General features: G+C 37.5%; 1 non-coding gene across 1 annotated transcript; it reads left to right on the forward strand.

Annotated features, from left to right (window-relative positions):
- Nucleotides 1–338: 338 nt before the first annotated feature.
- Nucleotides 339–411, forward strand: TRNAW-CCA (transfer RNA tryptophan (anticodon CCA)). Its single transcript has one exon. It is a non-coding gene; the product is annotated as a tRNA-Trp (tRNA).
- The last annotated feature ends 13,663 nt before the right edge of the window (nt 412–14,074 follow it).

Here is a 14,074-nt window from a genome sequence, read left to right on the forward strand (position 1 = left end):
CTGCTTTTTAACATCAGACTCTAAGTCTTAGGTAATGCAGTAAGACAAGAAGGAAGTAAAAGGTACACAGATCAGAATGGAAGAAACAAAATTGTTCACAGGTTACATGATTATCTACATAGAAAAACCGAAAGACTCAACAAAAAAACCTCCTGGAACTAATAAGTGATAATTGCAAGGCTGCAGGATACAAGGTTAATATACAAAAGTAATTTGCTTTCCTATATACCAGCAATTGACAAGTTGACTTTGAAATTAAAAATAAATTACCATTTAAGTTGGTACCTTCAAAATGAAATACATTTTGGTATAAATTTAAAAAAAACATGTATGGGACTTCCCTGGTGGTCCAGTGGTTAAGACTCTGCACTCCAAATGCGGGGGGCACGGGTTCAATCCCTGGTCAGGGAACTAAGATCCCACATGCTGTAGGGTGTGGCCTAAAAAAATTTAAAAATAAACTGAGGAAAACTTAAAAAACATATGTACAAGATCTATATGAGGAAAATACAAAATTCTGATATCAAAGAACAAGTAAATAAATCCATGTTTACAGATAGGAAGACTCAATGTTGTCAAGATGTCAGTTCTTTGCAATTTGATATTTACATTCAGTGCAGTTCCAGTAAAAGTTTCAGTGAGTTATTTTGTGGATATCAACAATCTTACTCTAAAATATATACAGAAAGGCAAAAAATCCAGAATAGACAACTCAATATTGAAGGAGGAAGAACAAAGTCAGAGGACTGACACTACACAACTACAAGGCTTACTGTAAAGCTACAGCAATCAAGACAGTGTGGTATTAGAGAAATAATAGATAAATTGCTCAATGGAACAGAGTAGAGAGCCCAGAAATAGACCGACATTAATATAGTCAACTGATCTTTGACATAGGAGCAAAGTCAATACAGTGGATCAAAGATCTTTTAGCAAATGGTGCTGGAACAACTTCAAATCCACATGCCAAAAAAGTGAGTCTAGACACATGCCTTATACTTTTCACAAAATTAACTCAAAATGGATTATAGACCTATGTAAAACATAAAACTATGAAACTCCTAGTACATGACATAGGAGAAAACCTAGATGACCTTCTGTATGTCAGTGTCCTTTTAGATACAGCACCAGAGTATTTTTTTATTTTTAAGAAAGTAGAAGCCTAGTGCTTTTTTTTTTTTTTTTTTTTTTGGCTGTGTTGGGTCTTCGTTTCTGTGAGGGCTTTCTCCAGTTGCAGCAAGCGGGGGCCACTCTTCATCGCGGTGCGCGGGCCTCTCACCATCGCGGCCTCTTGCTGCGGAGCACAGGCTCCAGACGTGCAGGCTCAGCAGTTGCAGCCCACGGGCCCAGTTGCTCCGCAGCATGCAGGATCCTCCCAGACCAGGGCTCAAACCCGTGTCCCCTGCATTAGCAGGCAGATTCTCAACCACTGCGCCACCAGGGAAGCCCCCATACAACACCAGAGTATTTACTACTAAAAAAATACCATATCTGTTTGGAGGAATGGCTGATTCCAGGTATACAGCAGGGAATAGTCAAGATAAATCTAGGACATATGGCCATATCAGAAAGCAGGAAAGCTATGAAACACTATTGGATTTATTGACAAAAATTAAGGAGCCAAACTGAAGGGGTTCACAATGGCCAATTGCAGAAATAGTTAGAAATTTTGAAAAGATTCATATCTTCAATGAAATTAAATACGTAAAATATGTTTAATACCATAAATTCCTAAAGACACTTAAAAAAATTGGAAGTTTTTGGAAAATGCAAGAGAGCCAAATTATTACCTCTTTATACCAGTAAATGAAGATCAGAATTAAAGTATTATTTCCTTCCAGTCCAAACGATACTTTAGGGTGACCAAACGGGTCATGAAGAATAATTCTTAGCTTGTGGCCCCCTCTGCCATCTTCAAATCCAGTAAAGTCACATGTCTCTGACCCGTCTTTCTATAATAACATATCTCTCTGATCCTAGGTGGGAAAGGGTCTTCAGATTAAGGACTCATGTTATTAGGTTGGGCCAACACAGATAATCCAGGATGATGTTCCCATCTCAAATTCTTAACCTTAATCACATCTGCAAATCCCTTTTACCATGTAAGATTGCATATTCACAGGTTCCCAGGATTAGGACATGAACATCTTTGGGTGGTAGTATTCTGTGTACCACATCCATTCAGTTACTTCCAGTTTACAATCTGATTTACAGAGCACTTGATGTTTGCCAGGCTAAGTGGTATTTAATACTTTAAACTATCCTGTGAATTAAGTTATATAAGCATTAAAAAAAGCATAGATGGGGAAGTGGGTTACCACATGTTATTTAAATGAAGTAACTTATTTCTGCATTTCTATACAATAATTCTCTACAAAGTACTTATTCAATAGGTGAGAAGTATTCATCCTTTATTAGGGAAATATTTTTTCTATGAGTTTTATTAGAAATATGACCCATTGAACAAGGGAATCCCCATAAGGTTAACAGCTGATCTTTCAGCAGAAACCCTGCAAGCCAGAAGGGAGTGACAGGACATATTTAAAGTGATGAAAGGGGAAAACCTACAAACAAGATTACTCTACCCAGCAAGGATCTCATTCAGACTCCAGGTAAAAATTAAAACTTTTACCGATAAGCAAAAGCTAGGAGAATTCAGCACCACCAAACCAGCTTTACAACAAGTGCTAAAGGAACTTCTCTAGGCGGGAAACACAAGAGAAGGAAAGGACCTACAATAACAAACCCAAAACAATTAAGAAAATGGTAAGAGGAACATACATATCAATAACTACCTTAAATGTAAATGGATTAAATGCTCCAACCAAAAGACACAGACTGGCTGAATGGATACAAAAACAAGACCCATATATATGCTGTCTACAAGAGCATATATACTTCAGACCTAGGGACACATACAGACTGAAAATGAGGGGATGGAAAAAGATATTCCATGCAAATGGAAATCAAAAGAAAGCTGGAGTAGCAATTCTCATATCAGACAAAATAGACTTTAAAATAAAGACTATTACAAGAGACAAAGAAGGACACTATATAATGATCAAGGGATCAATCCAAGAGGAAGGTATAACAATTGTAAATATTTATGCACCCAACATAGGAGCACCTCAATACATAAGGCAAATGCTAACACCCATAAAAGGGGAAATCAACAGTAACACAATCATAGTGGGGGACTTTAACACCCCACTTTCACCAATGGACAGATCATCCAAAATGAAAATAAATAAGGAAACACAAGCTTTAAATGATACATTAAACAAGATGGACTTAATTGATATTTATAGGACATTCCGTCCAAAAACAACAGAATACACTTTCTTCTCAAGTGCTCATGGAACATTTCCCAGGATCATATCTTGGGTCACAAATCAAGCCCTGGTAAATTTAAGAAAATTGAAATCGTATCAAGTATCTTTTCCGACCACAACGCTATGAGACTAGATATCAATTACAGGAAAAAATCTGTAAAAAATACAAACAGATGGAGGCTAAACAATACACTACTTAATAACCAAGAGATCACTGAAGAAATCAAAGAGGAAATCAAAAAATACCTAGAAACAAATGACAATGAAAACATGACGACTCAAAACCTATGGGATGCAGCAAAAGCAATTCTGAGAGGGAAGTTTATAGCAAGGCAATCCTACCTCAAGAAACAAGAAACATCTCAAATAAACAGCCTAACCTTACACCTAAAGCAATTAGAGAAAGAAGAACAAAAACCCCCAAAGTTAGCAGAAAGAAAGAAATCATAAAGATCAAATCAGAAATAAATGAAAAGGAAATGAAGGAAACAATAGCAAAGATCAGTAAAACTAAAAGCTGGTTCTTTGAGAAGATAAACAACATTGATAAACCATTAGCCAGACTCATCAAGAAAAAAAGGGAAAAGACTCAAATCAATAGAATTAGAAATGAAAAGGGAGAAGTAACAACTGACACTGTAGAAATACAAAGGATCCTGAGAGATTACTACAAGCAACTATATGCCAATAAAATGGACAACCTGGAAGAAATGGACAAATTCTTAGAAAAGCACAACCTTCCGAGACTGAACCAGGAAGAAATAGAAAATATGAACAGACCAATCACAAGCACTGAAATTGAAACTGTAATTAAAAATCTTCCAACAAACAAAAGCCCAGGACCAGATGGCTTCACAGGCGAATTCTATCAAACATTTAGAGAAGAGCTACCACCTATCCTTCTCAAACTCTTCCGAAATATAGCAGAGGGAGGAACACTCCCAAACTCATTTTACGAGGCCACCATCACCCTGATACCAAAACCAGACAAAGATGTCACAAGAAAAGAAAACTACAGGCCAATATCACTGATGAATATAGATGCAAAAATCCTCAACAAAATACTAGCAAACAGAATCCAACAGCACATTAAAAGGATCATACGCCACGATCAAGTGGGGTTTATCACAGGAATGCAAGAATTCTTCAATACACGCAAATCAATCAATGTGATAAACCATATTAACAAATTGAAGGAGAAAAACCATTTGATCATTTCAATAGATGCAGAAAAAGCTTCTGACAAAATTCAACACCCATTTATGATAAAAACCCTCCAGAAAGTAGGCATAGAGGGAACTTACCTCAACATAATAAAGGCCATATATGACAAACCCATAGCCAACATCGTTCTCAATGGTGAAAAACTGAAACTATTTCCTCTAAGATCAGGAACAAGGCAAGGTTGTCCACTCTCACCACTATTATTCAACATAGTTTTGGAAGTTTTAGCCACAGCAGTCAGAGAAGAAAAAGAAATAAAAGGAATTCAGGGCTTCCCTGGTGGCACAGTGGTTGAGAGTCTGCCTGCCAGTGCAGGGGACATGGGTTCGAGCCCTGGTCTGGGAAGATCCCACATGCCGCGGAGCAACTGGGCCCATGGGCCACAATTACTGAGCCTGCGTGTCTGGAGCCTGTGCTCCCACCAAGGGAGCCCGCGATAGTGAGAGGCCCACGCACGGCGATGAAGAGTGGCCCCCGCTTGCCGCAACTAGAGAAAGCCCTCACACAGAAACAAGGACCCAACACAACCAAAAATAAATAAATTAATTTTTTTTAAAAAAGGAATTCAAATCAGAAAAGAAAAAGTAAAGCTGTCACTGTTTGCAGATGACATGATACTATACATAGAGTATCTAAGGATGCCACCAGAAACCTAATAGAGCTAATCAATAAATTTGGTAAAGTAGCAGAATACTAAATTAATACACAGAAATCTCTTGCATTCCTATCACTAATGATGAAAAATCTGAAAGAGAAGTTAAGGAAAGACTCCCATTTACCATTGCAACAAAAAGAATAAAACACCTAGGTATAAACCTACGTAAGGAGACAAAAGACCTGTAGGTAGAAAACTACAAGACACTGATGAAAGAAATTAAAGATGATACAAATAGATGGAGAGATATACCATGTTCTTGGATTGGAGGAATCAACATTGTGAAAATGACTTTGCTACCCAAAGCAATCTATAGATTCAGTGCCATCCCTATCAAACTACCAATGGCATTTTTCACAGAACTAGAACAAAAAATTTCACAATTTGTATGGAAACACAAAAGATGCTGAATAGCCAAAGCAATCTTGAGAAAGAAAAACGGAGCTGGAGGAATCAGGCTCCCGGACTTCAGACTATACTACAAAACTACAGTAATCAAGACAGTATGGTACTGGCACAGAAACGGAAATATAGATCAATGGAACAGGATGGAAAGCCCAGAGATAAACCCACGCACAGATGGTCACCTTATTTTTGATAAAGGAGGCAAGACTATACAGTGGAGGAAAGACAGCCTCTTCAGTAAGTGGTGCTGGGAAAACTGGACAGCTACATGTAAAAGAATGAAATCAGAACACTCCCTAACACCATACACAAAAATAAGCTCAAAATGGATTAAAGACCTAAATGTAAGGCCAGACACTATAAAACTCTTCGAGGAAAACGTAGGCAGAACACTCTATGACATAAATCACAGCAAGATCGTTTTTGACCCACCTCCTAGAGAAATGGAAATAAAAGCAAAAATAAACAAATGGGACGTAATGAAACTTAAAAGCTTTTGCACAGCAAAGGAAAACATAAACAAGGTGAAAAGGCAGCCCTCAGAATGGGAGAAAATATTTGTAAATGAAGCAACTGTCAAAGGATTAATCTCCAAAATTTACACGCAACTCATGTATCTCAATATCAAAAAAACAAACAACCCAATCCAAAAATGGGCAGAAGACCTAAATAGACATTTCTCCAAAGAAGATATACAGACTGCCAACAAACACGTGAAAGGATGCTCAACATCACTAATCATTAGAGAAATGCAAGTCAAAACTACAATGAGGTATCACCTCACACCAATCAGAATGGCCATGATCAAGATATCTACAAACAATAAATGCTGGAGAGGGTGTGGAGAAAAGGAAACCCTCTTGCACTGTTGGTGGGAATGTAAATTGATACAGCCACTATGGAGAACAGCATGGAGGTTCCGTAAAAAACTAAAAATAGAATCACTATATGACCCAGCAATCCCACTACTGGGCGTATAGCCAGAGAAAACCATAATTCAAAAAGAGTCATGTACCACAATGTTCATTGCAGCTCTATTTACAATAGCCAGGACATGGAAGCAACCTAAGTGTCCATCAGCAGATGAATGGATAAAGAAGATGTGGCACATATATACAATGGAATATTTTTCAGCCATAAAAAGAAATGAAATTGAGTTATCTGTAGTGAGGTGGATGAATCTAGAGTCTGTCATACAGAGTGAAGTAAGTCAGAAAGAAAAAAACAAATACCGTATGCTAACACATATATATGGAATCTAAAAAAAAAAAAAAGAAATGGTTCTGAAGAACCTAGGGACAGGACAGGAATAAAGACGCAGACATAGAGAATGAACTTGAGGACACGGAGAGGGGGAAGAGTAAGTTAGGACGAAGTGAGAGAGTGGCATGGACATATATACACTACCAGATGTAAAATAGATAGCTAATGGGAAGCAGCCACATAGCACAGGGAGATCAGCTCGGTGCTTTGTGACCACCTAGAGGGGTGGGATAGGGAGGGTGGGAGGGAGACGCAAGAGGGAGGAGATATGGGGATATATGTATACGTATAGCTGATTCACTTTGTTATAAAGCAGAAAATAACACACCATTGTAAAGCAATTATACTCCAATAAAGATGTTACAAAAAAAATAAATATGACCCATTGAGAAGCGGACTATCATTATTTAAACTCTTATAAGTCAGCATTAATTAGCATCTTCATATGTGTCTTTGTCAGTATAATAAAATCTCCATTTCTAATTAGAAAGCAATATGTGTGACTCATGATGTGAACCTGTATTAACAGATTAGATTAAATATTATCTTCTAGTTGTAAAAGTTAATTGCTATGAATATTCCACAATAAATATTCTTAAAAATTAGTTTGCTTTGGTTCAAATATTTTTAGCTTTTAAGCTGTCTCTTGCTTGGCTGTACATTGGGTGCTTTTCCATACTTCATCGTGAGCCTAAAGGGAAACCATTGTATGTTTGTATTACCTAAGATTCCTAAGAAAGCATTTTGAAGTATTTATTTTCCAAAGTTTGGTTGTACTTATGAATTTAAGATTAGCAAAGGCAGAAAAAGGTAGCAATTAATAACAGTGGAAAGACTAAACGGTGTCAGGATTAAGGTGAACATGGAGTAGAATCACTGCAAGAGACTACTGGTTGCAGTGCCCTCCTCGTGTTTGATATTACTCTGGCTTGATGCTTGGAAACATTTCTGAAATAAATGGATCCTAGCTCTGACATTATGCTGAAGGACATGCTCAGAAAGAGCTTTCTTTTCTTACTGTCTAGCCATGCCCTTGGGCTAAGCACTAGAAATTTCTAAAGGGCAATGTAAAAATAGAAGAGCAGGCAGTATTGGGAGTATATGTGTAGTTTCACATTTCAGGTTTATAAATGCAAAGGGATAATGTCGCTTATAGAACAGCACATTTCTAGAGTGGTTTTATATTCGGGAAACATAAGAAAAGAAAGATCCTTGAAAATTTAATTAGTTTAGACGGAAACTTTGTAAACAGATTAAAACCAAATTTGATAAGATATTCAGATGATACATATGAAAATATTCAACTGTAAAACATGGTTAAGACTTCTCTGTGATAAATGTCATTATGACATACTCCATAGTAAATTGTGGGCAATGTGTATTGATGTGATTTTGTGGGATATCTCATTACTATCGGCTATGTCTTTATAGCATTATGTTTACTTATAATATACAAAGGAAGAGAAAATGTGGTGCTTTTTTATTGATATTACGAATACATTTTAAAATTATTTAAGGTTAATTTTGGAGCTGCGCTGTCCAGTATAGTAGCCACTGTCCTCATGTGGCTAGTCTGAACTGAAATGTTCTGTAAGTGTGAAACTCACACTGAATTTCAAAGACTTTATATGAAAAAGAAGTAAAATATTATATTTTAATATTGATTACATGTTGAAATGGTAGTCTTTTGGATATATTGCATTAAATACATATATTCTGAAAATTAATTTCAGCTATTCTTTTCCCTATTTGAATGTGACTACAGGAACATTTAAAAACTGTATACGTGGCTCCCATTTGTGGCTTGCGTGGTATTTGTGATAGACATTGTTGTTCCAGACTTTCCTAATTACTGTGCTATTCCCCGTCCATTGTTTTCGGGGATGGAATTTTAATTTACAAGTTAATGATTAAACTACAGAAATATAAATAAATATACTTTTAAAATATGGTAACATATTAAAATACTAAAATTAGCATTTCAAAAATTTTTATTGAATTTAATTCTTCAGTCAAGATGTGGGAGAGAATTGACCCAAAGGATATTTACAAATTGTCCACCAATCAAAAATGAGTGAGGTATAAAAAATACTGGAGCTCTGTGTGTGAGAGCCTGCCTTCCAGCCTATACTACTCAGAAAAGTCTGTATCGCTAATAAATAATACTACTCTCATAGATTGTAGGAAATCATTAGACTCCCCTATGAAAAACTAAATTGCATAGAAAAGATGTAGCAAGGAATAAACGATGTATTTTGCTATTTTGTTTTTGAGCATGTGAAGGATAACTTACTCTAATTGAGAAATACATGTGAATAGATTCAGGAAGTCTCTCTGCAGTCCCTTATTCGCCATTTGCTAGCTGGGATCAGGTTTGGGCTGTGCAATGCATGGTCATCTTACTCTGCAGAGTAGAACACCAGGAGTTCAAAGACTTGGGCTTTTGTTCTGTTCTGACCGCCATCATTTTGCTGTGTATCACTTGGTAAGGAGTGGAAGGGAAGACAGGGATTAGATCAAGCAAAAAGGTACTCAGAAAGACCTTTGAGAAATGTATATGGGCTTACTTTTAAACAAATTTCTGGAATATTAAAAAAAAGAAGTCAGATTAGTTAATTAATGTACACAGAGCAAGGTGGCTGAGAGTTTAGATTTTTGGAGTCACAACATAACCTTTTACTACTCAAATATGCCATCTGTACAGTATGGATAATTCTACCTACGTCTTGGTGTTCGTTGAAGAATTAAAGGTAATACATTTAATTGACTTAACAAAGTGCCTTGCATATATTTAATGCTCAGTTTATTGTTAGAGTGGCTGCTTCTAGGAACAGCTAATTTTACAGTATAATGACATGGACACAGACTGTCAAGAACAAATGGAATGGTTTCAGATATAATTTTTTTCCACATATGGCTTTGTGAGTTGAGTGCCCATTTTAGTTGAAAATATGTTTTTGCAGAGAGATAATTTCTAGAGGTGATTAAAAGTTTGATTATAACTACTCTTGGGTTTCATAATTTAAAAACATTTTCACAAAATCTGTGATTAATTTTTCCCATTTAAAATTTTTATTCTCAATAACGTGTTCATTAATTATAATTAGAATTTCATAAGGTATCTTGGGAGTTTCACTTTCACATACTTAGCTATGCAGGAAAAGTTAAATTTCGTAGCTGGTCGAGAACTCAGGGCAAAATGAAAAGATAAGAAGATAGTGAAACACTGTTCATGGTCCTTAAAAGACCTTTTTTTTTTTTTTAAATTATTAGCACCTTTAATTATCATTTATTTATTTATTTGGCTGTGTTGGGTCTTCGTTTCTGTGCGAGGGCTTCCTCTAGCTGCGGCAAGCGGGGGCCACTCTTCATCGCGGTGCACGGGCCTCTCACTATCGTGGCCTCTCTTGTTGCGGAGCACAGGCTCCAGATGCACAGGCTCAGTAGATGTGGCTCACGGGCCCAGCTGCTCCGCGGCATGTGGGATCTTCCCAGACCAGGGCTCGAACCCGTGTCCCCTGCATTGGCAGGCAGATTCTCAACCACTGCGCCACCAGGGAAGCCCTAAAAGACCTTTTAATGTGGTTAGTTACTTTCTAATGAATGCGAGTAACAAATTGAATGCCCACCTATGAACAGAACCTAAGTTAACAATTTAGAAATGAAAAAGTGACATAAAATTAAATGAAACTTTTACCTTCATCACTTTTCACAGGGTCATTTGTTGATTAAATTATCTCCTGTGCTTACCGCTTGTCTTACTACATCAATCACTGGTGAATTTAAATTAGAGGCATTTTGAAAATATAATTAGTAAGTGATGGCTTGTATCTATTGAGTAGTAAATTTATATTTTTAAAGTACCTCAGCTATAATGTGAACCTTTTAATAATTCATTTCTCACATGAAATAGGCAAATTACAAATATCTAGCAAGTTGTAATTCTGGATAATGGTTTTTTAAAGGATGAAGAACAATAGTTAAGCTGTACCTTTGGTCACACATGGCAATATGTAATTACTATCTGTGGGTCCTCAAGATCAGCTTAATCTCTAATATGTAATTCAAACACCTGTTGTACAATACAGTATAATACATGGATAATCCAAGTGACTCATTTCATAAGCTGATGCTGTTTTTTACAAACAGTGTTTTTTTTTTTTTTTTTAATTTTATTTATTTATTTATTTATTTATGGCTGTGTTGGGTCTTCATTTCTGTGTGAGGGCTTTCTCTAGTTGCGGCAAGTGGGGGCCACTCTTCATCGCGGTGCGCGGGCCTCTCACTATCGTGGCCTCTCCCGTTGCGGAGCACAGGCTCCAGACGCGCAGGCTCAGTAGTTGTGGCTCACGGGCTTAGTCGCTCCACGGCATGTGGGATCTTCCCAGACCAGGGCTCGAACCCGCGTCCCCTGCATTGGCAGGCAGACTCCCAACCACTGCGCCACCAGGGAAGCCCACAAACAGTGTTTTTAAAGCAACTTGGAAGTTAGGCTTATTATCCTACAGTATGGTGGTGGAAGTGGTGGTGGTTTTGTTTTCCTCCTCCTCCTCTTTCTTCTTCATCTTTAGCATCATCTAAACTTACTAGATACAGACAAAGTACTTTTACATACATTGTCCAGTTCAGTGGTCCTCAACCTCTAGTAGCATCAAAATCACCTGGATGGTTTGTCAAAGCACACAATGCTGGGCATCACCCCCAGATTTTCTGGTTCAGTAGATATGAAATGGGGCCTTAGAAGTACTCAGGTGAGGCCAATGCTGCTAGTGCGGGGACCACATTTTGAGAATCACTGCTGTAGTAAATGCCTGTCTCCTTATCTATCCCCTTGTCTAAATCTCTGTGGACTCTCCAAATAAATCACCAGCCCTGATCTCTCTCTTGAGTGTCAGTACAATGTAGCAATTGCTACATTGCATCTCCATTTGGAGTTCCCACAGGCTCCTTAAATTTAACCTGCCTAAATTGGAACTCATAAGTCAACCTCCACAAAGATTGTTTCACTCAAGAATCATCAAGCTTTCGTGAAGAGCTTATTTGCATGCTATCTTAGTCAGTTCAGGTTACCATAACAAAATACCACAGACTGTGTGGCTTAAACAACAGGCATCTATTTGTCACATTTCTGGAGGCTGAGAAATCCAAAATCAAGGTGCCAGCAGATTTGGTATGTGGTGAGAGCCCACTTCCTATCTTGAAGATGGCCTTCTTGCTGTGTCCTCACATGGCAGAGAGAAAAGGAGAGAGCAAGCTCTCTGGTCTGTTTTTTGGGCACTGATCCCATCATAAGGGCCCCACCCACCTGACCTTTTCTAATTACCTCCCAAAGACCTCACCCCCTAATACCATCATATTGAAGATTCAGGCTTCAACATATGAATTTTGAGGGACACAAACACTCTGTCTATAACATATGGTCTTAAATAATCTCCCCACAAATTATTTATAGTTCCAAAGGAAAAATAATAGCCATTATAGTAAATATGCATTGGAGAAATTTAACAACACTTTGAATAGGGTGATCAAAAATACCATCACTAAGGAAGGCAAATGAACACTGTGCGCTTACAGGTGAGATAGTCTGAGCCCACAATATTACCTCATTACCATTTGACCATGGCTCAAACCCATGGCCTAGCACATAAGGCCCCTGTCTAACTTCCTGGCCTCACTTCTCTCCTCTTCCCGCCTCCCACTTAACTAACTTACCTGAATAGTGAAGAACCTGCCAGTTTCTCTCTTGCTTTAGGTTTTTTATTGTTGTTGCTCCCATTGCTTGTCTCACCCTTCCTTCTCCCTAAGCACCTTCTGTTTCTTTGCCTAGTTAAAACCAACTAGTCCTTCAAGACTAAAATTAATATTACCCTTTCTAGGAAGGCTTCCCTGCTGAGTCCCCTTTCATGGATGGTTTAGCAGCTGTGTTCCACTTAGGGCTCTCATAGCATTTATCATACTGTATTATAATTTCCTGCTTACTTCTCTGTATCTTTGGCTTGACTGTGAGTTCTTGAAGGGTGGGAACTCTTATTCATCTTTGTTTCCTCAGTTCCTAGATAGTATTAGTTAAGAAATAGCATCTTAATGAGAATACTGAATAAATGAATGGATGGGGAAATTTTAAATGCCATACATCAATGGTTAAATCTTCATTTTTATTTGGTGGAACATTGATTTAAGAAATGAGCAATAATGTTTAGTTTTATATTTGGCACTCAGTACTGGAGAGAGACAATTGAATCTGTCCCATGTTCTTTCATCTCTTTTGCAGTTCAAAACCACTACTTATGGGGACCTTTTCTGCTCCACTATTTAAGGTGGTTTACAAAAATTCAGGAGGATATAGTTTATTTTCATATAGAATCTTTCTTTAAAAATATTTATTTATTTATTTATTTTTGGCTGTGTTGGGTCTTCGTTTCTGTGGGAGGGTTTTCTCTAGTTGCGGCGAGTGGGGGCCACTCTTCGTCGCGGTGCGCGGGCCTCTCACTGTCGCGGCCTCTCTTGCTGCGGAGCACAGGCTCCAGACGCGCAGGCTCAGTAGTTGTGGCTCACGGGCCTAGTTGCTCCGCGGCATGTGGGATCCTGCCAGACCAGGGCTCAAACCCGTGTCCCCTGCATTGGCAGGCAGATTCTCAACCACTGTGCCACCAGGGAAGCCCCTAGAATCTTTTTATATGAATGTTTTAGATATGTATAACTAATTTATTACCTAATCGATTTTATTCAAATAACAGGCATAAATGCACACACTCATGATTTTGTGTTTGTATGTTTAGGGAAAATTAATAGAGAATGACTAAAAGGATATGTATAATAAAATTTTATATCTAGGTTGTGGAATTAATCTTCTCTTTCATTTTTCTAACTTTTCTGTAATTGATGTAAATTAACTTACATGAAGAAATAATTGAGGATTTTTTAATAGCCAAGGTTTAGTGTTAATGTGATTTTCTAAAAAAAACCCATGCTTTCTATTTTTCTTTGAAAGGGAAGATTTTCATACTAACCATCATTACATCTGTAAAGTGAATTGATTCACAATTCCGATTCAGATGCAAAGTGACTATAAATTGAACTGATTCAGAAAATCATCAGGAAAACTTTACTAACCACTCTAAGCTCTGCTATTTTTACTAGAGATGATACAGGGAGGCTGCCCTTCCAATAGCTTCTTGTGCTTGCAAGCATTAAA

The sequence above is a fragment of the Balaenoptera acutorostrata genome, chromosome X, assembly GCF_949987535.1.
Source record: "Balaenoptera acutorostrata chromosome X, mBalAcu1.1, whole genome shotgun sequence".
Classification (NCBI taxonomy): Eukaryota; Metazoa; Chordata; class Mammalia; order Artiodactyla; family Balaenopteridae; genus Balaenoptera; species Balaenoptera acutorostrata.